The sequence below is a fragment of the Bacillus rossius genome, unplaced genomic scaffold, assembly GCF_032445375.1.
Source record: "Bacillus rossius redtenbacheri isolate Brsri unplaced genomic scaffold, Brsri_v3 Brsri_v3_scf714, whole genome shotgun sequence".
Lineage (NCBI taxonomy): Eukaryota > Metazoa > Arthropoda > Insecta > Phasmatodea > Bacillidae > Bacillus > Bacillus rossius.
In genome coordinates, this window is record NW_026962936.1 from 1 (window position 1) to 25,590 (window position 25,590).

General features: G+C 44.3%; 8 non-coding genes and 15 pseudogenes across 8 annotated transcripts; all 23 read left to right on the forward strand.

The window, feature by feature from the left end:
- The first annotated feature begins 41 nt into the window (after window positions 1-41).
- On the forward strand, window positions 42-234 carry LOC134545406 (U2 spliceosomal RNA). The gene has a single exon (XR_010078522.1). It is a non-coding gene; the product is annotated as a U2 spliceosomal RNA (small nuclear RNA).
- Window positions 235-889: 655 nt separating this feature from the next.
- Window positions 890-1,055, forward strand: LOC134545425 (U2 spliceosomal RNA; annotated as a pseudogene).
- Window positions 1,056-1,465: 410 nt separating this feature from the next.
- On the forward strand, window positions 1,466-1,659 carry LOC134545408 (U2 spliceosomal RNA). Its single transcript, XR_010078524.1, has one exon. It is a non-coding gene; the product is annotated as a U2 spliceosomal RNA (small nuclear RNA).
- A 656-nt stretch (window positions 1,660-2,315) lies between these two features.
- Window positions 2,316-2,480, forward strand: LOC134545415 (U2 spliceosomal RNA; annotated as a pseudogene).
- A 410-nt stretch (window positions 2,481-2,890) lies between these two features.
- Window positions 2,891-3,083, forward strand: LOC134545417 (U2 spliceosomal RNA). The gene has a single exon (XR_010078526.1). It is a non-coding gene; the product is annotated as a U2 spliceosomal RNA (small nuclear RNA).
- A 656-nt stretch (window positions 3,084-3,739) lies between these two features.
- LOC134545416 (U2 spliceosomal RNA) lies at window positions 3,740-3,904 on the forward strand (annotated as a pseudogene).
- A 410-nt stretch (window positions 3,905-4,314) lies between these two features.
- On the forward strand, window positions 4,315-4,507 carry LOC134545426 (U2 spliceosomal RNA). Its single transcript, XR_010078527.1, has one exon. It is a non-coding gene; the product is annotated as a U2 spliceosomal RNA (small nuclear RNA).
- A 656-nt stretch (window positions 4,508-5,163) lies between these two features.
- Window positions 5,164-5,328, forward strand: LOC134545418 (U2 spliceosomal RNA; annotated as a pseudogene).
- A 410-nt stretch (window positions 5,329-5,738) lies between these two features.
- Window positions 5,739-5,955, forward strand: LOC134545412 (U2 spliceosomal RNA; annotated as a pseudogene).
- Window positions 5,956-6,096: 141 nt separating this feature from the next.
- Window positions 6,097-6,272, forward strand: LOC134545410 (U2 spliceosomal RNA; annotated as a pseudogene).
- A 656-nt stretch (window positions 6,273-6,928) lies between these two features.
- On the forward strand, window positions 6,929-7,093 carry LOC134545419 (U2 spliceosomal RNA; annotated as a pseudogene).
- A 410-nt stretch (window positions 7,094-7,503) lies between these two features.
- Window positions 7,504-7,694, forward strand: LOC134545414 (U2 spliceosomal RNA). The gene has a single exon (XR_010078525.1). It is a non-coding gene; the product is annotated as a U2 spliceosomal RNA (small nuclear RNA).
- Window positions 7,695-18,205: 10,511 nt separating this feature from the next.
- Window positions 18,206-18,384, forward strand: LOC134545409 (U2 spliceosomal RNA; annotated as a pseudogene).
- A 656-nt stretch (window positions 18,385-19,040) lies between these two features.
- On the forward strand, window positions 19,041-19,205 carry LOC134545420 (U2 spliceosomal RNA; annotated as a pseudogene).
- A 410-nt stretch (window positions 19,206-19,615) lies between these two features.
- On the forward strand, window positions 19,616-19,808 carry LOC134545427 (U2 spliceosomal RNA). Its single transcript, XR_010078528.1, has one exon. It is a non-coding gene; the product is annotated as a U2 spliceosomal RNA (small nuclear RNA).
- Window positions 19,809-20,464: 656 nt separating this feature from the next.
- LOC134545421 (U2 spliceosomal RNA) lies at window positions 20,465-20,629 on the forward strand (annotated as a pseudogene).
- Window positions 20,630-21,039: 410 nt separating this feature from the next.
- Window positions 21,040-21,232, forward strand: LOC134545428 (U2 spliceosomal RNA). The gene has a single exon (XR_010078529.1). It is a non-coding gene; the product is annotated as a U2 spliceosomal RNA (small nuclear RNA).
- Window positions 21,233-21,888: 656 nt separating this feature from the next.
- On the forward strand, window positions 21,889-22,053 carry LOC134545422 (U2 spliceosomal RNA; annotated as a pseudogene).
- Window positions 22,054-22,463: 410 nt separating this feature from the next.
- Window positions 22,464-22,656, forward strand: LOC134545407 (U2 spliceosomal RNA). The gene has a single exon (XR_010078523.1). It is a non-coding gene; the product is annotated as a U2 spliceosomal RNA (small nuclear RNA).
- A 656-nt stretch (window positions 22,657-23,312) lies between these two features.
- LOC134545423 (U2 spliceosomal RNA) lies at window positions 23,313-23,477 on the forward strand (annotated as a pseudogene).
- A 410-nt stretch (window positions 23,478-23,887) lies between these two features.
- On the forward strand, window positions 23,888-24,103 carry LOC134545413 (U2 spliceosomal RNA; annotated as a pseudogene).
- A 141-nt stretch (window positions 24,104-24,244) lies between these two features.
- LOC134545411 (U2 spliceosomal RNA) lies at window positions 24,245-24,420 on the forward strand (annotated as a pseudogene).
- A 656-nt stretch (window positions 24,421-25,076) lies between these two features.
- On the forward strand, window positions 25,077-25,241 carry LOC134545424 (U2 spliceosomal RNA; annotated as a pseudogene).
- Window positions 25,242-25,590: the final 349 nt, after the last annotated feature.

The following is a 25,590-nucleotide window of genomic DNA, read 5'->3' on the forward strand; positions in this document are numbered from 1 at the left end:
TAATAGGGAGCCCATATAGCTCCTGGTTCATTAGGATTGTTATCGCTTCTCGGCCTTTTGGCTAAGATCAAAGTGTAGTATCTGTTCTTATCAGCTTAATATCTGATACGTCCTGCATCGCAGGACCAGAATATTAAACTGATTTTTGGAACAGGGCGGAGTGCTAGGGGCTTGCCCCACCTCCGCCGCGGGTTGGCCCGGTATTGCAGTACCACCGGGATCGGCCCACCACAAAATGTAATAAACTTTAAGTTTGTTTTAAATGTAATAAACATTGTTACCAACTTGTAAGAATGGATGATAGTGAAAAATTGATTGTTGTAATGTAATGTGCCCAAGTGCAGAGACAATACAGAAAAGTCGTGTGTACATTCAACAAATGAAGAGGAAGAGAAAGCTGATCCAGTAGGTGCTGCCAGGGGCGGCCGAACAGGAACTACAAGGATGCCCAAGGGACGAACTTGGAATGCGAGAACATGTAGGAACTTAGCAATTTTGTGTGCAGAATAATAGGAATTAATTATTTTATTTTATCATACAATGTAGTGCTTGTTGTGAATGTTTAATAAATTTAGCTGTGTGAGAAAAAATTCAATATAATTAACAATTAGGCAGTGTTAAATGATAATAATGATGATGTATTGAAAATGTATTTTGTCATGTCGATGCGTGAGTTTATGTAAGTGTGTGGTTAAGGCTTGTTGTGAAACCTTTTATTACTATTATTGTTATTCATTACTCATGTTAATATTTGTATGAATTGTATTGACTTTTTTTTATCTGTTGAACTACATGTGTTTGGTTAATGGAGTTTTACAATGTGCAATATTAATTTTGATGTGTATTTTAAGGATGTTTCTCGGCCTTTCGGCTAAGATCAGAGTGTAGTATCGCTTCTCGGCCTTTTGGCTAAGATCGAAGTGTAGTATCCTGCGATTCTTCTACACTTTGTCTTGGCAGCATTTTTTGTGACGGATTGCCCCCGGACCTGGTCCGGGGAGTGCGATTGACCCTGCTGGCCACTGCCTAGTGCATGCCAGCATGGGGGCACATTGCTTAGGCAACGTTAAATATCTGTTTAGATAAAATTATATTGACAATTAAAATGTAATGTATAAAGTCAACTCTCCCATGAGAATCATTCTTGCCTTATTGAAACTGCAGTTAATCTAAGGGACCAGCTTGTGCTGCAGCAAGTGGAAAGTACGGTAATTGTAAGAGCGTTGTTATGGATATACCAAGTTTTTTGTTTATTGCTGGTGAATAGTGATTCATTTGGATTGTAATACCTCGTGTCACTGTATTGAAGATATTATCAATGTACAGACCATGCTTGTGCATGTGTGGTGTAGAGTATGACGGCTCGTCGAAAGTGTACAGTCGTTTATGGAAGTCAGTAGACCTTGTTATAGCATTTGATTTAGTAATAGGGAGCCCATATAGCTCCTGGTTCATTAGGATTGTTATCGCTTCTCGGCCTTTTGGCTAAGATCAAAGTGTAGTATCTGTTCTTATCAGCTTAATATCTGATACGTCCTGCATCGCAGGACCAGAATATTAAACTGATTTTTGGAACAGGGCGGAGTGCTAGGGGGCTTGCCCCACCTCCGCCGCGGGTTGGCCCGGTATTGCAGTACCACCGGGATCGGCCCACCACAAAATGTAATAAACTTTAAGTTTGTTTTAAATGTAATAAACATTGTTACCAACTTGTAAGAATGGATGATAGTGAAAAATTGATTGTTGTAATGTAATGTGCCCAAGTGCAGAGACAATACAGAAAAGTCGTGTGTACATTCAACAAATGAAGAGGAAGAGAAAGCTGATCCAGTAGGTGCTGCCAGGGGCGGCCGAACAGGAACTACAAGGATGCCCAAGGGACGAACTTGGAATGCGAGAACATGTAGGAACTTAGCAATTTTGTGTGCAGAATAATAGGAATTAATTATTTTATTTTATCATACAATGTAGTGCTTGTTGTGAATGTTTAATAAATTTAGCTGTGTGAGAAAAAATTCAATATAATTAACAATTAGGCAGTGTTAAATGATAATAATGATGATGTATTGAAAATGTATTTTGTCATGTCGATGCGTGAGTTTATGTAAGTGTGTGGTTAAGGCTTGTTGTGAAACCTTTTATTACTATTATTGTTATTCATTACTCATGTTAATATTTGTATGAATTGTATTGACTTTTTTTTATCTGTTGAACTACATGTGTTTGGTTAATGGAGTTTTACAATGTGCAATATTAATTTTGATGTGTATTTTAAGGGATGTTTCTCGGCCTTTCGGCTAAGATCAGAGTGTAGTATCGCTTCTCGGCCTTTTGGCTAAGATCGAAGTGTAGTATCTGCGATTCTTCTACACTTTGTCTTGGCAGCATTTTTTGTGACGGATTGCCCCCGGACCTGGTCCGGGGAGTGCGATTGACCCTGCTGGCCACTGCCTAGTGCATGCCAGCATGGGGGCACATTGCTTAGGCAACGTTAAATATCTGTTTAGATAAAATTATATTGACAATTAAAATGTAATGTATAAAGTCAACTCTCCCATGAGAATCATTCTTGCCTTATTGAAACTGCAGTTAATCTAAGGGACCAGCTTGTGCTGCAGCAAGTGGAAAGTACGGTAATTGTAAGAGCGTTGTTATGGATATACCAAGTTTTTTGTTTATTGCTGGTGAATAGTGATTCATTTGGATTGTAATACCTCGTGTCACTGTATTGAAGATATTATCAATGTACAGACCATGCTTGTGCATGTGTGGTGTAGAGTATGACGGCTCGTCGAAAGTGTACAGTCGTTTATGGAAGTCAGTAGACCTTGTTATAGCATTTGATTTAGTAATAGGGAGCCCATATAGCTCCTGGTTCATTAGGATTGTTATCGCTTCTCGGCCTTTTGGCTAAGATCAAAGTGTAGTATCTGTTCTTATCAGCTTAATATCTGATACGTCCTGCATCGCAGGACCAGAATATTAAACTGATTTTTGGAACAGGGCGGAGTGCTAGGGGCTTGCCCCACCTCCGCCGCGGGTTGGCCCGGTATTGCAGTACCACCGGGATCGGCCCACCACAAAATGTAATAAACTTTAAGTTTGTTTTAAATGTAATAAACATTGTTACCAACTTGTAAGAATGGATGATAGTGAAAAATTGATTGTTGTAATGTAATGTGCCCAAGTGCAGAGACAATACAGAAAAGTCGTGTGTACATTCAACAAATGAAGAGGAAGAGAAAGCTGATCCAGTAGGTGCTGCCAGGGGCGGCCGAACAGGAACTACAAGGATGCCCAAGGGACGAACTTGGAATGCGAGAACATGTAGGAACTTAGCAATTTTGTGTGCAGAATAATAGGAATTAATTATTTTATTTTATCATACAATGTAGTGCTTGTTGTGAATGTTTAATAAATTTAGCTGTGTGAGAAAAAATTCAATATAATTAACAATTAGGCAGTGTTAAATGATAATAATGATGATGTATTGAAAATGTATTTTGTCATGTCGATGCGTGAGTTTATGTAAGTGTGTGGTTAAGGCTTGTTGTGAAACCTTTTATTACTATTATTGTTATTCATTACTCATGTTAATATTTGTATGAATTGTATTGACTTTTTTTTATCTGTTGAACTACATGTGTTTGGTTAATGGAGTTTTACAATGTGCAATATTAATTTTGATGTGTATTTTAAGGGATGTTTCTCGGCCTTTCGGCTAAGATCAGAGTGTAGTATCGCTTCTCGGCCTTTTGGCTAAGATCGAAGTGTAGTATCTGCGATTCTTCTACACTTTGTCTTGGCAGCATTTTTTGTGACGGATTGCCCCCGGACCTGGTCCGGGGAGTGCGATTGACCCTGCTGGCCACTGCCTAGTGCATGCCAGCATGGGGGCACATTGCTTAGGCAACGTTAAATATCTGTTTAGATAAAATTATATTGACAATTAAAATGTAATGTATAAAGTCAACTCTCCCATGAGAATCATTCTTGCCTTATTGAAACTGCAGTTAATCTAAGGGACCAGCTTGTGCTGCAGCAAGTGGAAAGTACGGTAATTGTAAGAGCGTTGTTATGGATATACCAAGTTTTTTGTTTATTGCTGGTGAATAGTGATTCATTTGGATTGTAATACCTCGTGTCACTGTATTGAAGATATTATCAATGTACAGACCATGCTTGTGCATGTGTGGTGTAGAGTATGACGGCTCGTCGAAAGTGTACAGTCGTTTATGGAAGTCAGTAGACCTTGTTATAGCATTTGATTTAGTAATAGGGAGCCCATATAGCTCCTGGTTCATTAGGATTGTTATCGCTTCTCGGCCTTTTGGCTAAGATCAAAGTGTAGTATCTGTTCTTATCAGCTTAATATCTGATACGTCCTGCATCGCAGGACCAGAATATTAAACTGATTTTTGGAACAGGGCGGAGTGCTAGGGGCTTGCCCCACCTCCGCCGCGGGTTGGCCCGGTATTGCAGTACCACCGGGATCGGCCCACCACAAAATGTAATAAACTTTAAGTTTGTTTTAAATGTAATAAACATTGTTACCAACTTGTAAGAATGGATGATAGTGAAAAATTGATTGTTGTAATGTAATGTGCCCAAGTGCAGAGACAATACAGAAAAGTCGTGTGTACATTCAACAAATGAAGAGGAAGAGAAAGCTGATCCAGTAGGTGCTGCCAGGGGCGGCCGAACAGGAACTACAAGGATGCCCAAGGGACGAACTTGGAATGCGAGAACATGTAGGAACTTAGCAATTTTGTGTGCAGAATAATAGGAATTAATTATTTTATTTTATCATACAATGTAGTGCTTGTTGTGAATGTTTAATAAATTTAGCTGTGTGAGAAAAAATTCAATATAATTAACAATTAGGCAGTGTTAAATGATAATAATGATGATGTATTGAAAATGTATTTTGTCATGTCGATGCGTGAGTTTATGTAAGTGTGTGGTTAAGGCTTGTTGTGAAACCTTTTATTACTATTATTGTTATTCATTACTCATGTTAATATTTGTATGAATTGTATTGACTTTTTTTTATCTGTTGAACTACATGTGTTTGGTTAATGGAGTTTTACAATGTGCAATATTAATTTTGATGTGTATTTTAAGGGATGTTTCTCGGCCTTTCGGCTAAGATCAGAGTGTAGTATCGCTTCTCGGCCTTTTGGCTAAGATCGAAGTGTAGTATCTGCGATTCTTCTACACTTTGTCTTGGCAGCATTTTTTGTGACGGATTGCCCCCGGACCTGGTCCGGGGAGTGCGATTGACCCTGCTGGCCACTGCCTAGTGCATGCCAGCATGGGGGCACATTGCTTAGGCAACGTTAAATATCTGTTTAGATAAAATTATATTGACAATTAAAATGTAATGTATAAAGTCAACTCTCCCATGAGAATCATTCTTGCCTTATTGAAACTGCAGTTAATCTAAGGGACCAGCTTGTGCTGCAGCAAGTGGAAAGTACGGTAATTGTAAGAGCGTTGTTATGGATATACCAAGTTTTTTGTTTATTGCTGGTGAATAGTGATTCATTTGGATTGTAATACCTCGTGTCACTGTATTGAAGATATTATCAATGTACAGACCATGCTTGTGCATGTGTGGTGTAGAGTATGACGGCTCGTCGAAAGTGTACAGTCGTTTATGGAAGTCAGTAGACCTTGTTATAGCATTTGATTTAGTAATAGGGAGCCCATATAGCTCCTGGTTCATTAGGATTGTTATCGCTTCTCGGCCTTTTGGCTAAGATCAAAGTGTAGTATCTGTTCTTATCAGCTTAATGGTGTGACAACTGTTATGCTGGGGGAACAGAATGCACAGAATTTGTCGACCATATGGTTGTGGGAGGGCCTGGTCCCGCCTTCACAATCACTGGCCCCCCGAGTACGTCGGTGGCTTGGCTTCAGTGGTGGAGGTTGGGACCGGGGGTGGCACCCACAGTCATATGGGAGAGAGATTCTGCTACACTTTGCCTTAGCAAACATTTTTTGTGACGGATTTGCAGGTTTGCACCCCCGACCAGTTCGGGGGAGTTGTATTGTCTCCTGCTGGCCACTGCCTAGTGCATGCCAGCAGCGAACATTGCTTAGGCAACCTAAAAAATCTGTTCTTATCAGCTTAATATCTGATACGTCCTGCATCGCAGGACCAGAATATTAAACTGATTTTTGGAACAGGGCGGAGTGCTAGGGGCTTGCCCCACCTCCGCCGCGGGTTGGCCCGGTATTGCAGTACCACCGGGATCGGCCCACCACAAAATGTAATAAACTTTAAGTTTGTTTTAAATGTAATAAACATTGTTACCAACTTGTAAGAATGGATGATAGTGAAAAATTGATTGTTGTAATGTAATGTGCCCAAGTGCAGAGACAATACAGAAAAGTCGTGTGTACATTCAACAAATGAAGAGGAAGAGAAAGCTGATCCAGTAGGTGCTGCCAGGGGCGGCCGAACAGGAACTACAAGGATGCCCAAGGGACGAACTTGGAATGCGAGAACATGTAGGAACTTAGCAATTTTGTGTGCAGAATAATAGGAATTAATTATTTTATTTTATCATACAATGTAGTGCTTGTTGTGAATGTTTAATAAATTTAGCTGTGTGAGAAAAAATTCAATATAATTAACAATTAGGCAGTGTTAAATGATAATAATGATGATGTATTGAAAATGTATTTTGTCATGTCGATGCGTGAGTTTATGTAAGTGTGTGGTTAAGGCTTGTTGTGAAACCTTTTATTACTATTATTGTTATTCATTACTCATGTTAATATTTGTATGAATTGTATTGACTTTTTTTTATCTGTTGAACTACATGTGTTTGGTTAATGGAGTTTTACAATGTGCAATATTAATTTTGATGTGTATTTTAAGGGATGTTTCTCGGCCTTTCGGCTAAGATCAGAGTGTAGTATCGCTTCTCGGCCTTTTGGCTAAGATCGAAGTGTAGTATCTGCGATTCTTCTACACTTTGTCTTGGCAGCATTTTTTGTGACGGATTGCCCCCGGACCTGGTCCGGGGAGTGCGATTGACCCTGCTGGCCACTGCCTAGTGCATGCCAGCATGGGGGCACATTGCTTAGGCAACGTTAAATATCTGTTTAGATAAAATTATATTGACAATTAAAATGTAATGTATAAAGTCAACTCTCCCATGAGAATCATTCTTGCCTTATTGAAACTGCAGTTAATCTAAGGGACCAGCTTGTGCTGCAGCAAGTGGAAAGTACGGTAATTGTAAGAGCGTTGTTATGGATATACCAAGTTTTTTGTTTATTGCTGGTGAATAGTGATTCATTTGGATTGTAATACCTCGTGTCACTGTATTGAAGATATTATCAATGTACAGACCATGCTTGTGCATGTGTGGTGTAGAGTATGACGGCTCGTCGAAAGTGTACAGTCGTTTATGGAAGTCAGTAGACCTTGTTATAGCATTTGATTTAGTAATAGGGAGCCCATATAGCTCCTGGTTCATTAGGATTGTTATCGCTTCTCGGCCTTTTGGCTAAGATCAAAGTGTAGTATCTGTTCTTATCAGCTTAATGATCTAGCCCCGAGAAGTGATTAGTTAAATAACTGTGCTCAAGAAAAGATCGTCGCAGAGGTGTTCGTGCTGTATTCACTCCGGCACGAAACGACCATACTTCCAGCAGTTCCGAGGATGGATCGACTGCTGCTGCGCCTAGGGAGGACATGGGGAACTACATGGAGATAAGGTAGGTGGTAGTCTGGCACTTGTGTTTTGTTTTTAAGTAAGTTCTTGTGGCCATCTTGTTTATTTACTTGTTTTCTTTCTGCAAGCTTTCGGCCATCTTGCATTAATTATTTGAATTTCTATTTGTCTGGCCATTTGTTGTTTGTTTATTTGAATTAAATTCGTTAATCGCGGCCATCTTTTATTGCAAACATTTAAAGTTTAACTGTTACATTTAATTTGTTAATATCTGCATAGCTTTTTGTACCTGTTAAAGTAAAGTAACTACCTATCTCGCCTTTAATTTTCCAAGTGCCAAACTATCACCTAGTAATTCCTGCAACTCAGTGTTTTGTTATGTAAGCCCCATTTCAGGTTCCCGACTGTAACTTGCATTCGTGACTCGTAGCTTTTACTGTTCACCCAAAATAATTTTGTTTATTTAAATTCTTTTTCAGTAATACATTTTTCCGAATAATATTTAGTTGCTTTTCATATATATATTAAATTAGAGTCAATCTTTTTACTGCAGTTCCTATATTTAAATAACCACATTTAATTAATACCTGTACTTGATCTTGCTGTTTAACATTTAACTTCTACCCACAGTCTCGCCCTTGTGTTTGAATTTTTTAGCTCGGGCAAATACCACATTTAATTTTTCCTCAATTTAACTAATACCTTCAAGGCGAGTCGCGTAACTACAGTCGAAGATCGTCGCCCCTAAAGGCCTTTGGAACCCCTTCCCAAGTGTATCTTGTTTTTCTTGAGCCTGTGTAATTGTTTTTGTCCTGTCTCCTGACTGTGTGTGTTCAATGGCCGACAGTCCCTTGTGAATAATCTGTGTGCATCCTATAGTTTCTGTTAAGTTTTTGCCTGTCTCTCAATTTTCCCATATTAATAATTCAATTGTTCAACATTTAAAGTAATTTCTGTATTTATTTTGGCTTAAATTCACTTTGCTCGCGATAATTATATTGCCTTGTGCCCAGGCATATCTAGTGTAATCGTGTTTAATTCTGATTTGAATTCATAACTAGGGGCAGTAAATAATTCCATATTCAGAGATTTAATTTTTCCCATTAATAGTTTCAGTGTATTTTGTCTGCTTAACTTTAAATTCAGTTTTTCGCGACCTCGTGGTTGAGTTATTTAGCGAGGTCGGTCGCCATTTTTCAACTTCCTTCTTCTTCACAGATGCTTCGCATGTGACTTCCTGTTCGTGTCCATGGATATGCACACCAGGGGTTGAGTGTTGTGTTTGTCTTGTGTTTATTGTAATTGTTCAGTGACTTGTTTTTGTGCTTGAATCCGCCATATTGCTTTCTTTCGAATTAGCTAAAATAAATTAAAGTACTATTTATTTCTATATTTACCTTGCTGATTAAATACGCCATATTGTTTTCAGAGTAACTATTAATTGGTAATTAAAGTAATACTTATTGAATATATCTATCTATTATTATTATAATATTTATTTAATTAATTGAATATTCCTTAATTTTCTTGCAGATTTAATATATTTACCTTTTCATTTTTATCCATAGTAATTAACCAATACATCTCAAATCTTGCTGTTGAATCTTTTAACTTAATTCCATTTACATTCTTATAGCATCACCTCAACCATATTTATTTAATTAATTAGTTTCAAGCACCTGTACCTGTCTTATTTGTTTGTATATTTTGTTTCCTTTGTAGTGCTGATCGGTAAGTGAGTAACTGTCTCTTGTCTGTGTTGTGCTAGTATTTGTGTTGCGACTTTTGTAAGTGTTCTGTTGTTGTGTTTTGCTCCTTCCAGCACTCTAGTGTACTTGTGTTGTAAGGCCCAGCCCTTGACACATTTGTACACCCCCCTAGTGTTCCAGAAACCTAGGGCACAACCAGTGACCTTGTAGTGTCTTGAGCCGCCTGTGTAGTTCTTCTCAGGACAGCGAACTGCTCCAGAAGCGGTCGTCGCTTGTCTGTTTACAGCTGCCCAGGAGAAGAGTGCCTGACTCTTAGCCCGGCACTCGGCTTGCCGCTGCACCCCCGGATTTGACTGTTGCTTCTTGGTTTACCAAGTAGCAGCCCCACCGATTGTGACTTGTGATATTTTCTTTTTAGTGGCCTGTACCTGATTAGTTTTAAGTAGAGTTTTATTTACCTTTCAGAGTTTATACTTTAGTAGAGTTCTATATATTGTTAGGTGGTTAATTGTTATATTTTCAGAGTCTATTGTTTCCTTATTTTTCAGGGTACTCTATACATACCCTTAGTGTTATCTTGTTATAAGAGTTTGTATATATTGTTCTTTTACAGATCTAGTTGTTTGCTGCTGTGCGGCTGTGTTGTTCTCTTTTTGTTAGTGTAAGTGTTTTTCAGGATGCCCGTGCGTCCCAGCTTCGTGGCGTTGCCGGCCCCAGAGGAGATCCAGTGCCCTGCGTGTGTGCGGCTTCAGCAGTTCGGGTCTGTCTTCGGACGACTGGCTGATCTGGCGGCGCATGTGCGCCGGGCGCATGACTCTGCGGGGCTATGGTTTCGCTGTGAGATTTGTAGGCCGCACGAAGAGATCCGGTCCCTGAGGGCAGCAAGGCTGCATTTTGAGACGGTGCACCCGGGCCGGGGCATCGAGCCGGCGCTGCCGGAGGCGGATGGTACGGACTCGGATCTCGCGTCTGATGATGAGGAGGAGGATGAGAGGGTTGCCGTTCGGGAGATGGTGTCCTTGGTGCGTGACCCGGGTGAGCCGGGGTGCCTGCGCGTGCCGGTGCCACTACCGGCCGAGTTGACGTGCATCCTCTGTGGGACGCATGGCTTCGGGCTGAGGATCCGGGGGCGGTATTCAGCATGGTCGGACATGTGGAAGCACATGAAGCGACACCACCCAGAGGTGACTGCGGTGGAGTTCCGCTGCAGGTTCTGTGCTTCCGCATTTTCGGGCGCTGGATATCCGCTGAGGGTGGCTCAGAACCACGTTGCCAACGTCCACAGAGCTGAGGTGCGGAGACTCGCGGCACGCCAGGCGCGAGAGGCAGGCCTGGGCGCGCCAGCACGGACTCCACCTGCTCGTGTGGCCCGGCGGGAGGCACGGCGCTCCTCAGATGAAGACGCTGATGATCCGCAGCCCCGGCCGTTGCCGCCGCGGCTGCCGTCTCCGGTGCCTGGTCCCTCCCACCGTCTCTCTCCGCCTGCACGAGAGGAAGGCCAGGAGACATGTGTTGTTTTGCCCCCCAGGAAGAAGAGACGGACATCACCTGGACCCGTCACGCCGGCGCGCGACGATGCAACGGGGAGGGAGGCTTTGTTTCTGTGCCGCAGGAAGAAGCTGTCACTGTCGCTCCGCACGACACCCCTCCCTGGATCACCGGCACCCAAAGGGACTCCGGCACCTGCGCTCCCGCAGGTGACCACCAACGAGGAGGAGGCGGCCCAGCTTCTGTCCAGAATGCTGCCGCTGCACCCGAGGCCATCACCAGGCCCGGCGTGCCGTCCCTCCTATACCGAACGGGAGGATGTCCCAGCGCCGGCGCCGGAGCAGGAGTGCATCGGAGTAGAGGAGGAGAGAGGAGAGGGTCTGCCACCCAGGGACTGGCAGACCGGAGATGCCCCCAGTATGTCTCCTGGGGGAAGCACACCTGAGCAGCGGACTGCACCGGAGTTGCACGTGGTGCCAGCCCACCTCATCAGGTTCCCACTCCTGCACTCGGAGGGAGGAACCCAAACTGATCCAGACCATGATGAGGAGCTGCCAGGAAGATGTGAGATGGGGACGCAGACGGAGGATGACGTCGCCCCAGAGCAGGAGGCTGCCGACGCGGCGGTGCAGGCGGAGGTGCCGGCGCCGGTGGAGCCAACTGTGGGCGTGGTCGGGGGGAGGGTGCGGCCTCCCCCGGCCGCGCGGGAGCTGTCTGGTCCTGGCGTGGGGCTGCCCACCCAGAATGCCCGGGAGGTACGAGAGGAGGTCCCCCGGGCGCGTCACGGCCAGCAGCCCAGGGAGAACCGCCACCAGGTCCGAGGACGCCCAGCAGAGGCGGCAGACCACCAGTCCGCCTCGGAAGACGAAGGAGAAGACGGCGAACCCGAGGTCCGGCCCAGCCAAGTCCAGCTGGAGTGGATGGCTCGGATCTCGGCAGCCGAGGAAGACTGGGAATCCCTGGAGCACGTCTGCGACGAGTACACGGAGTTTGTCGTCGCCCTCAAGGTACGAGAAGAAGAGGGGGGCGCGGCACGTGCTCCAGGGGGTGGCGAAGGAGCGAGGGGTGGCCGGAGAGGGCCCGGCAACCCCGCCCGCCAGCGCAGGCGGCGGCCGGCATTTGCATTTGACGGGGAGGCCGCCGCCAAGATCCAGAAATTGTACAGGGCCAACCCCAAGAAGGCGATGCAGGAGATCCTGGAAACAGAGTCTCCCTATTGCCGGATTGCGGGAGCCCGCCTGCAGGACCACTTCACAGAGACATTCTCAGACCATGGCTACGAAGTGGGTCCCACGCCTGCAGGTTGCGCACTGGCACACGATGATCCGACAGAGGAGGAAGTGGACGAGCTGGCCAGACCATTCACCACCAGGGAGGTCGCGAAGAAGCTCGCCCGCACCAAGAACACGGCACCTGGGCAGGATGGCATCAGGTACAATTTGTTGAAGAGGGCTGACCCAGGTTGCCACGTGCTTGCGGCCCTCTACACCGCAGTGCACGCCCACAATCGTGTCCCCGGATCGTGGAAGAGGTCCAACACGGTCCTCATCTACAAGGATGGCGACAAGGACGTCCCAGACAACTGGCGTCCGATTGCGCTCAGCACCACCATTTCCAAGCTGTTCCTGTCGGTGGTCGCTGCCCGCCTGGGCGCGTGGGCTGCCCGGACGGGGCGCATCTCCAAGCAGCAGAAGGGCTTCATGGAGTACGAGGGCTGCTTGGAGCACAACTTTGTCCTGCAGTCCATCCTGGATGACTGCAGGGCGAAGAAACGCGAGGTCGCCATCGCCTGGCTGGATCTCGCCAACGCGTTCGGGTCCATCCCGCACGCGTACATCCAGCACTCGCTCACAGAGATGAGGGTACCCGAGACGCTGCGTGCCCTCATCGCGGACCTGTACCACGGCGGGACGACACGGGTCCGTTCCGAGGATGGCTTCACGGAGGAGATCCCGATCCGTGCTGGCGTCCGTCAGGGCTGTCCCCTCAGCCCCATTCTCTTCAACCTCAGCATGGAGGCAGTGCTGAGGACGGCCGCCAGAAGGGAGGAAGAGTTGGGCTACTCTGTCCTCGAGCACCACCACGCCATCCTCGCCTACGCAGATGACATCGTCCTCATCGGGCGGGACCCCGAGAGCCTGCAGACCCTGCTGGATGGGGTCAACGAGGCCGGTAACTGGGCCGGCTTGCGCTTCAAGCCCAGAAAATGCGCATCACTTCACATAGACTGCAGGACCGGTCGCCGGGTGATGCGCCAGCCTGGAGCGCAACCTGGGGTGCAACCCACCGTGATGCAGGTTGCCGGGGTCCCGATCGCCGCACTCGCTGAGGGCGACACGTATCGTCACCTGGGTGTTCCGACAGGTTACCGGAATGCCCAGTCGCCCGAGCAAGAAGTGGAAGCCATGGGGGCAGATCTCGACAAGATCCACGCCAGTCTCCTCGCCCCCTGGCAGAAGATCAACGCAGTCTCGACATTCCTCCAGTCGAGGCTGCAATTCATCTTGAGGGGAGGCCGCGTCAGGAAAGCTGTGGTGACGCGGTTCGACAAGAAGATGAAGAAGTACTGCAAGGAGTGGATGCACCTCCCCTTGCGTGCCACTCCGCTCATCGTCCACGCCCCAACGCATGAGGGGGGAGCTGGTCTCCTCCCACTCGCAGACATGTGTGACTTGGCCACGGTCACGCATGGCTACAGGCTCCTGACGTGCAAGGACCCTGACGTAAAAGACTTGGCGTGGGCCAGCTTGTTCCAGACAACAAAGCGGAAGCTGGGCAAGCAGGAAATTTCGAAAGATGACATGGTGGGGTTCCTCAACGGGGAGACCGAGGGCGAGTTCAACCGTGATGGTGGCGCCCTGGGGAACCACTGGACCTTCACACGAAGTGCAGGAAGGCGCCTCAAGAAGAGCACAGGAACGAAATGGCGCTGGAGTGAGGAGCTCCAGGAGGTCCAGATGGAAATCCCCGCACCTGAAAGTGCCGCGGGCCGCATCCTGGTCGGTCCCGGGGCACGCTCCCAAGTCTACCGGCGTCTGGCCACGGCCCGGCGCCAGGAGTACAGAAGGAGACTCGTGGCCCTTCCAGATCAGGGGAAGGCCATGGAACCGGTCTCCCGGAACCCCGCCAGCTCCCACTTCCTCCGGGATGGCAAGTTTACTCGCTTCGCAGAATGGCGCTTCATTCACAGGGCACGTCTCAACGTGGTGCCCCTGAATGGAGCTCTGCGAGGACCAGCGAGGAACAAGATGTGCCGGCGGTGTCTTCACCCCAACGAGACGCTGCCGCACGTCCTCAACCACTGCGGCCGCCACTCCGCCGCCTGGCAGCACCGCCACAACTCGGTGCTGCACAGGCTGGCCGCTGCCATCCCGAGGGACCCGGGCGTGGAGGTGCGGGTGAACCGTGCCGTGCCCCACACCGGGTCCTTGCTCCGTCCTGACCTGGTGGTCGTGGACGAGCCCAGGAAGAAGATCTCCATAGTGGATGTCGCGGTCCCGTTCGAGAACCGGAGCCAGGCTTTGGATCTCGTGCGGACCACAAAGACGACGAAATACCAGGGGTTGGCAGACACACTGACTGCGCAGGGCTACACAGTTTTCAACGAGGCCCTCGTTGTCGGGTCCCTCGGATCCTGGGACCCGTGCAACGACTACGTCCTCCAGCAGTTACGTGTCCGCTGGAGGTACGCACGGAAGATGCGGCACCTCATGGTGTCTGACGTCATCAGGTGGTCCCGTGACATCTACACCGAGCACGTCACGGGCCACCGTCAGTACCAGGTGGAGGCGCCGCCTGCCAACCCGCAACCAGTCCCAGACCAGGCCCCCGCAGTCCGGGGTCGTGGCCGTGGGAGAGGACAAGGTGGTCGTCGACCAAGGGGCAGACCAGGACCACAACCATGATGTGGGCCCCGGGCGCTGGAGCCGCGGTGCCCGCAACACCGTGGTTCGTGCCCCAACAATCGGCCACTCGGCGCCGCACCGCTGGGGGCACCAGCCCCCCACCGTTGGACCACCGGTGGAAGGGGGGGACCTGAGAGCCCCCCCGACGAAAACAGAAGTGCTGCCGGAGCGCACCAGCGCTCCACCGTTGGACCACCGGTGGAAGGGGAGGGACGCAGGTGCCCTCCCCGCTGAACACAGAAGTAGATGGCCATGGAGGCACCAGCCTCCCACCGTTGGATCACCGGTGGAAGGGGGGGACTTGTGAGCCCCTCTGCAGAAAACTGAAGCAGAGGCCCGAGTGCCCCAGCACTCCGCCGCGGGATCAGCGTGGGAGCAGGGTGCCTGTCCGGGCCCTGTCGTGTGCCAATGTGTGTTTGTGTGCGGACGTCTAAGTGTTGGACCGATAATGTTGTGGTTGGACCCCTAGATTTAGTTGACGAGGACGCTTTTGCCCCCCACCCTACCAGGAAGTATCAATCATGCCTGAATGCCATCATTGTTCACACTTGCAATCTCCACCACGCAATAATAATATCTACCTATTTTACACCACAGTTAAATTTGCCACTGTTCCTGCTTCCACAATAGTCATGCACCATTAATAGCCACCCCAGCACAACACCACACCTAACTCACAATTAAAATAGAGCCACACACGTTTAATAACAATAATTTCCCTATGAATTTGTAAACTTAATAGCACATATGCAGCCACTGCCATAAAAAAGAAATAAAACACCAGTCACCTAATATAATGCACTCCCCATAGAGCCACATGCGGTCACTAACTATAATTCCCCCTGACATTGTAAACTTTCCTAACATTTTTGTCTCCAGCACAATAACGTACAATTAATATAACAGCAACAACAGACACCTAAAATAAATCACTCCTCGGTTTAATAATAACAAACTTCTTCTAATACCATATATACAAACCACTAGTCAAAATAGCACACTTTCAACCTCTAACTTATTAATTAAAATGCCACACAATAACCCAAGCACTTGTAACTCTTAGTAAACATCACCACAAAACTAATTACACATGTATGACCCGCCTTACTCTCAATATTGTTAAACTCACCTAAACCCACCCGTCGTAACATCACTCCCCAGTTTAATGATTTATTTTCTCCCATCCCCAATAATAACAATTAACCTGAATCTCCCCCTCTCAACACACTTCAATCTGCCTCTGCTTCTAAAATAGTCATGCATCATTAGCAGCCACCTCACCACAACTCAACACCTAAATCACAATTAAAATAGAGCCATATGCATTTAATTACAATAATTCCCCCCTGACCTAGTGCACCTGCTTAACACTGCCATAAAACACAAATATAAAACAACAGCATCACCAGACACCTAAATAAATCACCCCTCAGTTCAATAATTTCAAACTTCTTCTAATCCCATATACAAAAACCACTAGTAAAATAGCACACTTTTAACCTCTGACTTACTAAATCAAATGCCAAATAATATCCCAAACACTTGTAACAAATAGTAAACACTACCACACAACTAATTACATTTGAACATCCTACCTAACACACAATACAGTAAAATTCACCTAAACCACCCATCGTAGCATCACTTTCAAAACTAATGACTTTCTCCTCTCCCCAATAATAAAAACAACATTCAACCTAAAACAACCCCTTTCAAGAAACTGCAATCTAATTTTCCCTGGTAAACAATACTATCTAAATAGTCTAAAACAATCATTTCTTTTAAATTGTTATTATTTGTTACTTCTGAACAGCTTGCCCCCTCCATCTGAGATATTTTAAGTTTGTGGGTGTTAGACACCTTGTGTAGTTTATTAAAACTTATGTATTCTACAATGATGTTACTTAAGGTTTGCAGGTGTTAGACACCTTGTTTTCCATCAATACTCTGCACAATGTCTAATATTTAAAAGTTTTCAGCCCAGAGCTTCACTCCACATATAACATCATTACTTGAAATATCTTAAGTTTGCAGGTGTTAGACACCTTGTATAACGCTTCGTGCGAGCTCTTCTAGCAAAAATTTAATTTTTTTATTTTTTTATTTTTCATTAATTTTCTTTTTCAGTGCTATGTATGTTTCTCTTTTCTCTTACAGGTTTGATCATTATTTAAGTTTGTGAGGGTTAGACCCTCTGTATAATTTTTATTTCTCTGCTGTGTATCTTCATTCATTTCCTTTCCCAAGTGTAACATGAAGTATTTAAGGCATGCTTAGATTTGCAAAGTTGAAGGCCAGTGCCAAAGTCTGTTCTCAACCTTAACTTCTACTTCTCAACAGCAATAACTGAATGCTTGTTTACAAGATTTATCCTTGCATTGGCTACTATGCCAATTTAACATCTAGCATCTGTGGTAGGAAGGCCCCCAAGTGTGTGTGCGGGACTGACCTGAGGTGACTGGGTGGTAAGGGTCTGTCATGAGCAGGCCTTTAGTGCCCCTAAGGCTGCCACCCTTTTTACTTTCAATTTATCTGGTGCTTGTTCTTTGTAATAATGCATGGCCACAACAACTGGCACTTCTACATTAATGTTTAAATTCACTCCCCTAACTATCATAAATCTTAAAGAGGAGTGGGAAATACACCCCTGCCCAGGCCTGGTCTTGCACACAACAGGGATTGTGCACAAACTGTAGGCCAGCATTCAGAACCTAATTACAGTCAGGTTAACCATTAGGCTCCCGCCCTCATCGTGTCATTCCTCGGAGTGATGCGGTGGGGGCGGGGGGGCCACGGCGTATAGGGCCGTACCCTGGCTGGGGCGGCACCGCGTCGTGGCTTGTAGGGACTTCAATACCTTCTGGTGTCCATGTTTGGTTGGTCTCTCTGAGGCCGGCCAAGTGTGCATGCCCTAATAGCTTGTTAGGAGAGCAGTATGGAGGCACTGTGATGTAGAGGGTGGGGGGCAGCCATAGCTGGGTTTCTTTGGGGCAGGCAGCCTGCCCATTAAACTAAAATATCTTAAGTAACTTCAGGAGGGGCTACTCCCCGGAGTAAATTTAGTTGTGGTAAAAGTGCATATGTGTGTTTAATTATTTAAGGACCGCGGGGAGCTAGGCTCCTTGTTCGTGAATATTTTATATCTTAAGAGGGTTTTTGTTTTCTTTTCTTGCAACAGACTAGTTCTGTTTTAACGTAACTTCTTTCTTTTAGTCTAGTTAGTGACTTGCGGGGACTAGTTCCCCTTTTAACGTAACTTCTTACCTCCCGCCTTTGAGGGAGGGAACCGGCCCCAGGGGCACGGTGGGATTAGTTTCACTTTAATTCTCCCATAATCTTTGGTTTTCCGGGCGCTAGGTGCCCCTTTTTCCATTTCCTAATATGTGTTTTTAATATTGTAAAGGGTTTTGAGATATTGCTAATAAATAGCTTTCAAATCTGTTCTTATCAGCTTAATATCTGATACGTCCTGCATCGCAGGACCAGAATATTAAACTGATTTTTGGAACAGGGCGGAGTGCTAGGGGCTTGCCCCACCTCCGCCGCGGGTTGGCCCGGTATTGCAGTACCACCGGGATCGGCCCACCACAAAATGTAATAAACTTTAAGTTTGTTTTAAATGTAATAAACATTGTTACCAACTTGTAAGAATGGATGATAGTGAAAAATTGATTGTTGTAATGTAATGTGCCCAAGTGCAGAGACAATACAGAAAAGTCGTGTGTACATTCAACAAATGAAGAGGAAGAGAAAGCTGATCCAGTAGGTGCTGCCAGGGGCGGCCGAACAGGAACTACAAGGATGCCCAAGGGACGAACTTGGAATGCGAGAACATGTAGGAACTTAGCAATTTTGTGTGCAGAATAATAGGAATTAATTATTTTATTTTATCATACAATGTAGTGCTTGTTGTGAATGTTTAATAAATTTAGCTGTGTGAGAAAAAATTCAATATAATTAACAATTAGGCAGTGTTAAATGATAATAATGATGATGTATTGAAAATGTATTTTGTCATGTCGATGCGTGAGTTTATGTAAGTGTGTGGTTAAGGCTTGTTGTGAAACCTTTTATTACTATTATTGTTATTCATTACTCATGTTAATATTTGTATGAATTGTATTGACTTTTTTTTATCTGTTGAACTACATGTGTTTGGTTAATGGAGTTTTACAATGTGCAATATTAATTTTGATGTGTATTTTAAGGGATGTTTCTCGGCCTTTCGGCTAAGATCAGAGTGTAGTATCGCTTCTCGGCCTTTTGGCTAAGATCGAAGTGTAGTATCTGCGATTCTTCTACACTTTGTCTTGGCAGCATTTTTTGTGACGGATTGCCCCCGGACCTGGTCCGGGGAGTGCGATTGACCCTGCTGGCCACTGCCTAGTGCATGCCAGCATGGGGGCACATTGCTTAGGCAACGTTAAATATCTGTTTAGATAAAATTATATTGACAATTAAAATGTAATGTATAAAGTCAACTCTCCCATGAGAATCATTCTTGCCTTATTGAAACTGCAGTTAATCTAAGGGACCAGCTTGTGCTGCAGCAAGTGGAAAGTACGGTAATTGTAAGAGCGTTGTTATGGATATACCAAGTTTTTTGTTTATTGCTGGTGAATAGTGATTCATTTGGATTGTAATACCTCGTGTCACTGTATTGAAGATATTATCAATGTACAGACCATGCTTGTGCATGTGTGGTGTAGAGTATGACGGCTCGTCGAAAGTGTACAGTCGTTTATGGAAGTCAGTAGACCTTGTTATAGCATTTGATTTAGTAATAGGGAGCCCATATAGCTCCTGGTTCATTAGGATTGTTATCGCTTCTCGGCCTTTTGGCTAAGATCAAAGTGTAGTATCTGTTCTTATCAGCTTAATATCTGATACGTCCTGCATCGCAGGACCAGAATATTAAACTGATTTTTGGAACAGGGCGGAGTGCTAGGGGCTTGCCCCACCTCCGCCGCGGGTTGGCCCGGTATTGCAGTACCACCGGGATCGGCCCACCACAAAATGTAATAAACTTTAAGTTTGTTTTAAATGTAATAAACATTGTTACCAACTTGTAAGAATGGATGATAGTGAAAAATTGATTGTTGTAATGTAATGTGCCCAAGTGCAGAGACAATACAGAAAAGTCGTGTGTACATTCAACAAATGAAGAGGAAGAGAAAGCTGATCCAGTAGGTGCTGCCAGGGGCGGCCGAACAGGAACTACAAGGATGCCCAAGGGACGAACTTGGAATGCGAGAACATGTAGGAACTTAGCAATTTTGTGTGCAGAATAATAGGAATTAATTATTTTATTTTATCATACAATGTAGTGCTTGTTGTGAATGTTTAATAAATTTAGCTGTGTGAGAAAAAATTCAATATAATTAACAATTAGGCAGTGTTAAATGATAATAATGATGATGTATTGAAAATGTATTTTGTCATGTCGATGCGTGAGTTTATGTAAGTGTGTGGTTAAGGCTTGTTGTGAAACCTTTTATTACTATTATTGTTATTCATTACTCATGTTAATATTTGTATGAATTGTATTGACTTTTTTTTATCTGTTGAACTACATGTGTTTGGTTAATGGAGTTTTACAATGTGCAATATTAATTTTGATGTGTATTTTAAGGGATGTTTCTCGGCCTTTCGGCTAAGATCAGAGTGTAGTATCGCTTCTCGGCCTTTTGGCTAAGATCGAAGTGTAGTATCTGCGATTCTTCTACACTTTGTCTTGGCAGCATTTTTTGTGACGGATTGCCCCCGGACCTGGTCCGGGGAGTGCGATTGACCCTGCTGGCCACTGCCTAGTGCATGCCAGCATGGGGGCACATTGCTTAGGCAACGTTAAATATCTGTTTAGATAAAATTATATTGACAATTAAAATGTAATGTATAAAGTCAACTCTCCCATGAGAATCATTCTTGCCTTATTGAAACTGCAGTTAATCTAAGGGACCAGCTTGTGCTGCAGCAAGTGGAAAGTACGGTAATTGTAAGAGCGTTGTTATGGATATACCAAGTTTTTTGTTTATTGCTGGTGAATAGTGATTCATTTGGATTGTAATACCTCGTGTCACTGTATTGAAGATATTATCAATGTACAGACCATGCTTGTGCATGTGTGGTGTAGAGTATGACGGCTCGTCGAAAGTGTACAGTCGTTTATGGAAGTCAGTAGACCTTGTTATAGCATTTGATTTAGTAATAGGGAGCCCATATAGCTCCTGGTTCATTAGGATTGTTATCGCTTCTCGGCCTTTTGGCTAAGATCAAAGTGTAGTATCTGTTCTTATCAGCTTAATATCTGATACGTCCTGCATCGCAGGACCAGAATATTAAACTGATTTTTGGAACAGGGCGGAGTGCTAGGGGCTTGCCCCACCTCCGCCGCGGGTTGGCCCGGTATTGCAGTACCACCGGGATCGGCCCACCACAAAATGTAATAAACTTTAAGTTTGTTTTAAATGTAATAAACATTGTTACCAACTTGTAAGAATGGATGATAGTGAAAAATTGATTGTTGTAATGTAATGTGCCCAAGTGCAGAGACAATACAGAAAAGTCGTGTGTACATTCAACAAATGAAGAGGAAGAGAAAGCTGATCCAGTAGGTGCTGCCAGGGGCGGCCGAACAGGAACTACAAGGATGCCCAAGGGACGAACTTGGAATGCGAGAACATGTAGGAACTTAGCAATTTTGTGTGCAGAATAATAGGAATTAATTATTTTATTTTATCATACAATGTAGTGCTTGTTGTGAATGTTTAATAAATTTAGCTGTGTGAGAAAAAATTCAATATAATTAACAATTAGGCAGTGTTAAATGATAATAATGATGATGTATTGAAAATGTATTTTGTCATGTCGATGCGTGAGTTTATGTAAGTGTGTGGTTAAGGCTTGTTGTGAAACCTTTTATTACTATTATTGTTATTCATTACTCATGTTAATATTTGTATGAATTGTATTGACTTTTTTTTATCTGTTGAACTACATGTGTTTGGTTAATGGAGTTTTACAATGTGCAATATTAATTTTGATGTGTATTTTAAGGGATGTTTCTCGGCCTTTCGGCTAAGATCAGAGTGTAGTATCGCTTCTCGGCCTTTTGGCTAAGATCGAAGTGTAGTATCTGCGATTCTTCTACACTTTGTCTTGGCAGCATTTTTTGTGACGGATTGCCCCCGGACCTGGTCCGGGGAGTGCGATTGACCCTGCTGGCCACTGCCTAGTGCATGCCAGCATGGGGGCACATTGCTTAGGCAACGTTAAATATCTGTTTAGATAAAATTATATTGACAATTAAAATGTAATGTATAAAGTCAACTCTCCCATGAGAATCATTCTTGCCTTATTGAAACTGCAGTTAATCTAAGGGACCAGCTTGTGCTGCAGCAAGTGGAAAGTACGGTAATTGTAAGAGCGTTGTTATGGATATACCAAGTTTTTTGTTTATTGCTGGTGAATAGTGATTCATTTGGATTGTAATACCTCGTGTCACTGTATTGAAGATATTATCAATGTACAGACCATGCTTGTGCATGTGTGGTGTAGAGTATGACGGCTCGTCGAAAGTGTACAGTCGTTTATGGAAGTCAGTAGACCTTGTTATAGCATTTGATTTAGTAATAGGGAGCCCATATAGCTCCTGGTTCATTAGGATTGTTATCGCTTCTCGGCCTTTTGGCTAAGATCAAAGTGTAGTATCTGTTCTTATCAGCTTAATATCTGATACGTCCTGCATCGCAGGACCAGAATATTAAACTGATTTTTGGAACAGGGCGGAGTGCTAGGGGCTTGCCCCACCTCCGCCGCGGGTTGGCCCGGTATTGCAGTACCACCGGGATCGGCCCACCACAAAATGTAATAAACTTTAAGTTTGTTTTAAATGTAATAAACATTGTTACCAACTTGTAAGAATGGATGATAGTGAAAAATTGATTGTTGTAATGTAATGTGCCCAAGTGCAGAGACAATACAGAAAAGTCGTGTGTACATTCAACAAATGAAGAGGAAGAGAAAGCTGATCCAGTAGGTGCTGCCAGGGGCGGCCGAACAGGAACTACAAGGATGCCCAAGGGACGAACTTGGAATGCGAGAACATGTAGGAACTTAGCAATTTTGTGTGCAGAATAATAGGAATTAATTATTTTATTTTATCATACAATGTAGTGCTTGTTGTGAATGTTTAATAAATTTAGCTGTGTGAGAAAAAATTCAATATAATTAACAATTAGGCAGTGTTAAATGATAATAATGATGATGTATTGAAAATGTATTTTGTCATGTCGATGCGTGAGTTTATGTAAGTGTGTGGTTAAGGCTTGTTGTGAAACCTTTTATTACTATTATTGTTATTCATTACTCATGTTAATATTTGTATGAATTGTATTGACTTTTTTTTATCTGTTGAACTACATGTGTTTGGTTAATGGAGTTTTACAATGTGCAATATTAATTTTGATGTGTATTTTAAGGGATGTTTCTCGGCCTTTCGGCTAAGATCAGAGTGTAGTATCGCTTCTCGGCCTTTTGGCTAAGATCGAAGTGTAGTATCTGCGATTCTTCTACACTTTGTCTTGGCAGCATTTTTTGTGACGGATTGCCCCCGGACCTGGTCCGGGGAGTGCGATTGACCCTGCTGGCCACTGCCTAGTGCATGCCAGCATGGGGGCACATTGCTTAGGCAACGTTAAATATCTGTTTAGATAAAATTATATTGACAATTAAAATGTAATGTATAAAGTCAACTCTCCCATGAGAATCATTCTTGCCTTATTGAAACTGCAGTTAATCTAAGGGACCAGCTTGTGCTGCAGCAAGTGGAAAGTACGGTAATTGTAAGAGCGTTGTTATGGATATACCAAGTTTTTTGTTTATTGCTGGTGAATAGTGATTCATTTGGATTGTAATACCTCGTGTCACTGTATTGAAGATATTATCAATGTACAGACCATGCTTGTGCATGTGTGGTGTAGAGTATGACGGCTCGTCGAAAGTGTACAGTCGTTTATGGAAGTCAGTAGACCTTGTTATAGCATTTGATTTAGTAATAGGGAGCCCATATAGCTCCTGGTTCATTAGGATTGTTATCGCTTCTCGGCCTTTTGGCTAAGATCAAAGTGTAGTATCTGTTCTTATCAGCTTAATGGTGTGACAACTGTTATGCTGGGGGAACAGAATGCACAGAATTTGTCGACCATATGGTTGTGGGAGGGCCTGGTCCCGCCTTCACAATCACTGGCCCCCCGAGTACGTCGGTGGCTTGGCTTCAGTGGTGGAGGTTGGGACCGGGGTGGCACCCACAGTCATATGGGAGAGAGATTCTGCTACACTTTGCCTTAGCAAACATTTTTTGTGACGGATTTGCAGGTTTGCACCCCCGACCAGTTCGGGGGAGTTGTATTGTCTCCTGCTGGCCACTGCCTAGTGCATGCCAGCAGCGAACATTGCTTAGGCAACCTAAAAAATCTGTTCTTATCAGCTTAATATCTGATACGTCCTGCATCGCAGGACCAGAATATTAAACTGATTTTTGGAACAGGGCGGAGTGCTAGGGGCTTGCCCCACCTCCGCCGCGGGTTGGCCCGGTATTGCAGTACCACCGGGATCGGCCCACCACAAAATGTAATAAACTTTAAGTTTGTTTTAAATGTAATAAACATTGTTACCAACTTGTAAGAATGGATGATAGTGAAAAATTGATTGTTGTAATGTAATGTGCCCAAGTGCAGAGACAATACAGAAAAGTCGTGTGTACATTCAACAAATGAAGAGGAAGAGAAAGCTGATCCAGTAGGTGCTGCCAGGGGCGGCCGAACAGGAACTACAAGGATGCCCAAGGGACGAACTTGGAATGCGAGAACATGTAGGAACTTAGCAATTTTGTGTGCAGAATAATAGGAATTAATTATTTTATTTTATCATACAATGTAGTGCTTGTTGTGAATGTTTAATAAATTTAGCTGTGTGAGAAAAAATTCAATATAATTAACAATTAGGCAGTGTTAAATGATAATAATGATGATGTATTGAAAATGTATTTTGTCATGTCGATGCGTGAGTTTATGTAAGTGTGTGGTTAAGGCTTGTTGTGAAACCTTTTATTACTATTATTGTTATTCATTACTCATGTTAATATTTGTATGAATTGTATTGACTTTTTTTTATCTGTTGAACTACATGTGTTTGGTTAATGGAGTTTTACAATGTGCAATATTAATTTTGATGTGTATTTTAAGGGATGTTTCTCGGCCTTTCGGCTAAGATCAGAGTGTAGTATCGCTTCTCGGCCTTTTGGCTAAGATCGAAGTGTAGTATCTGCGATTCTTCTACACTTTGTCTTGGCAGCATTTTTTGTGACGGATTGCCCCCGGACCTGGTCCGGGGAGTGCGATTGACCCTGCTGGCCACTGCCTAGTGCATGCCAGCATGGGGGCACATTGCTTAGGCAACGTTAAATATCTGTTTAGATAAAATTATATTGACAATTAAAATGTAATGTATAAAGTCAACTCTCCCATGAGAATCATTCTTGCCTTATTGAAACTGCAGTTAATCTAAGGGACCAGCTTGTGCTGCAGCAAGTGGAAAGTACGGTAATTGTAAGAAGCGTTGTTATGGATATACCAAGTTTTTTGTTTATTGCTGGTGAATAGTGATTCATTTGGATTGTAATACCTCGTGTCACTGTATTGAAGATATTATCAATGTACAGACCATGCTTGTGCATGTGTGGTGTAGAGTATGACGGCTCGTCGAAAGTGTACAGTCGTTTATGGAAGTCAGTAGACC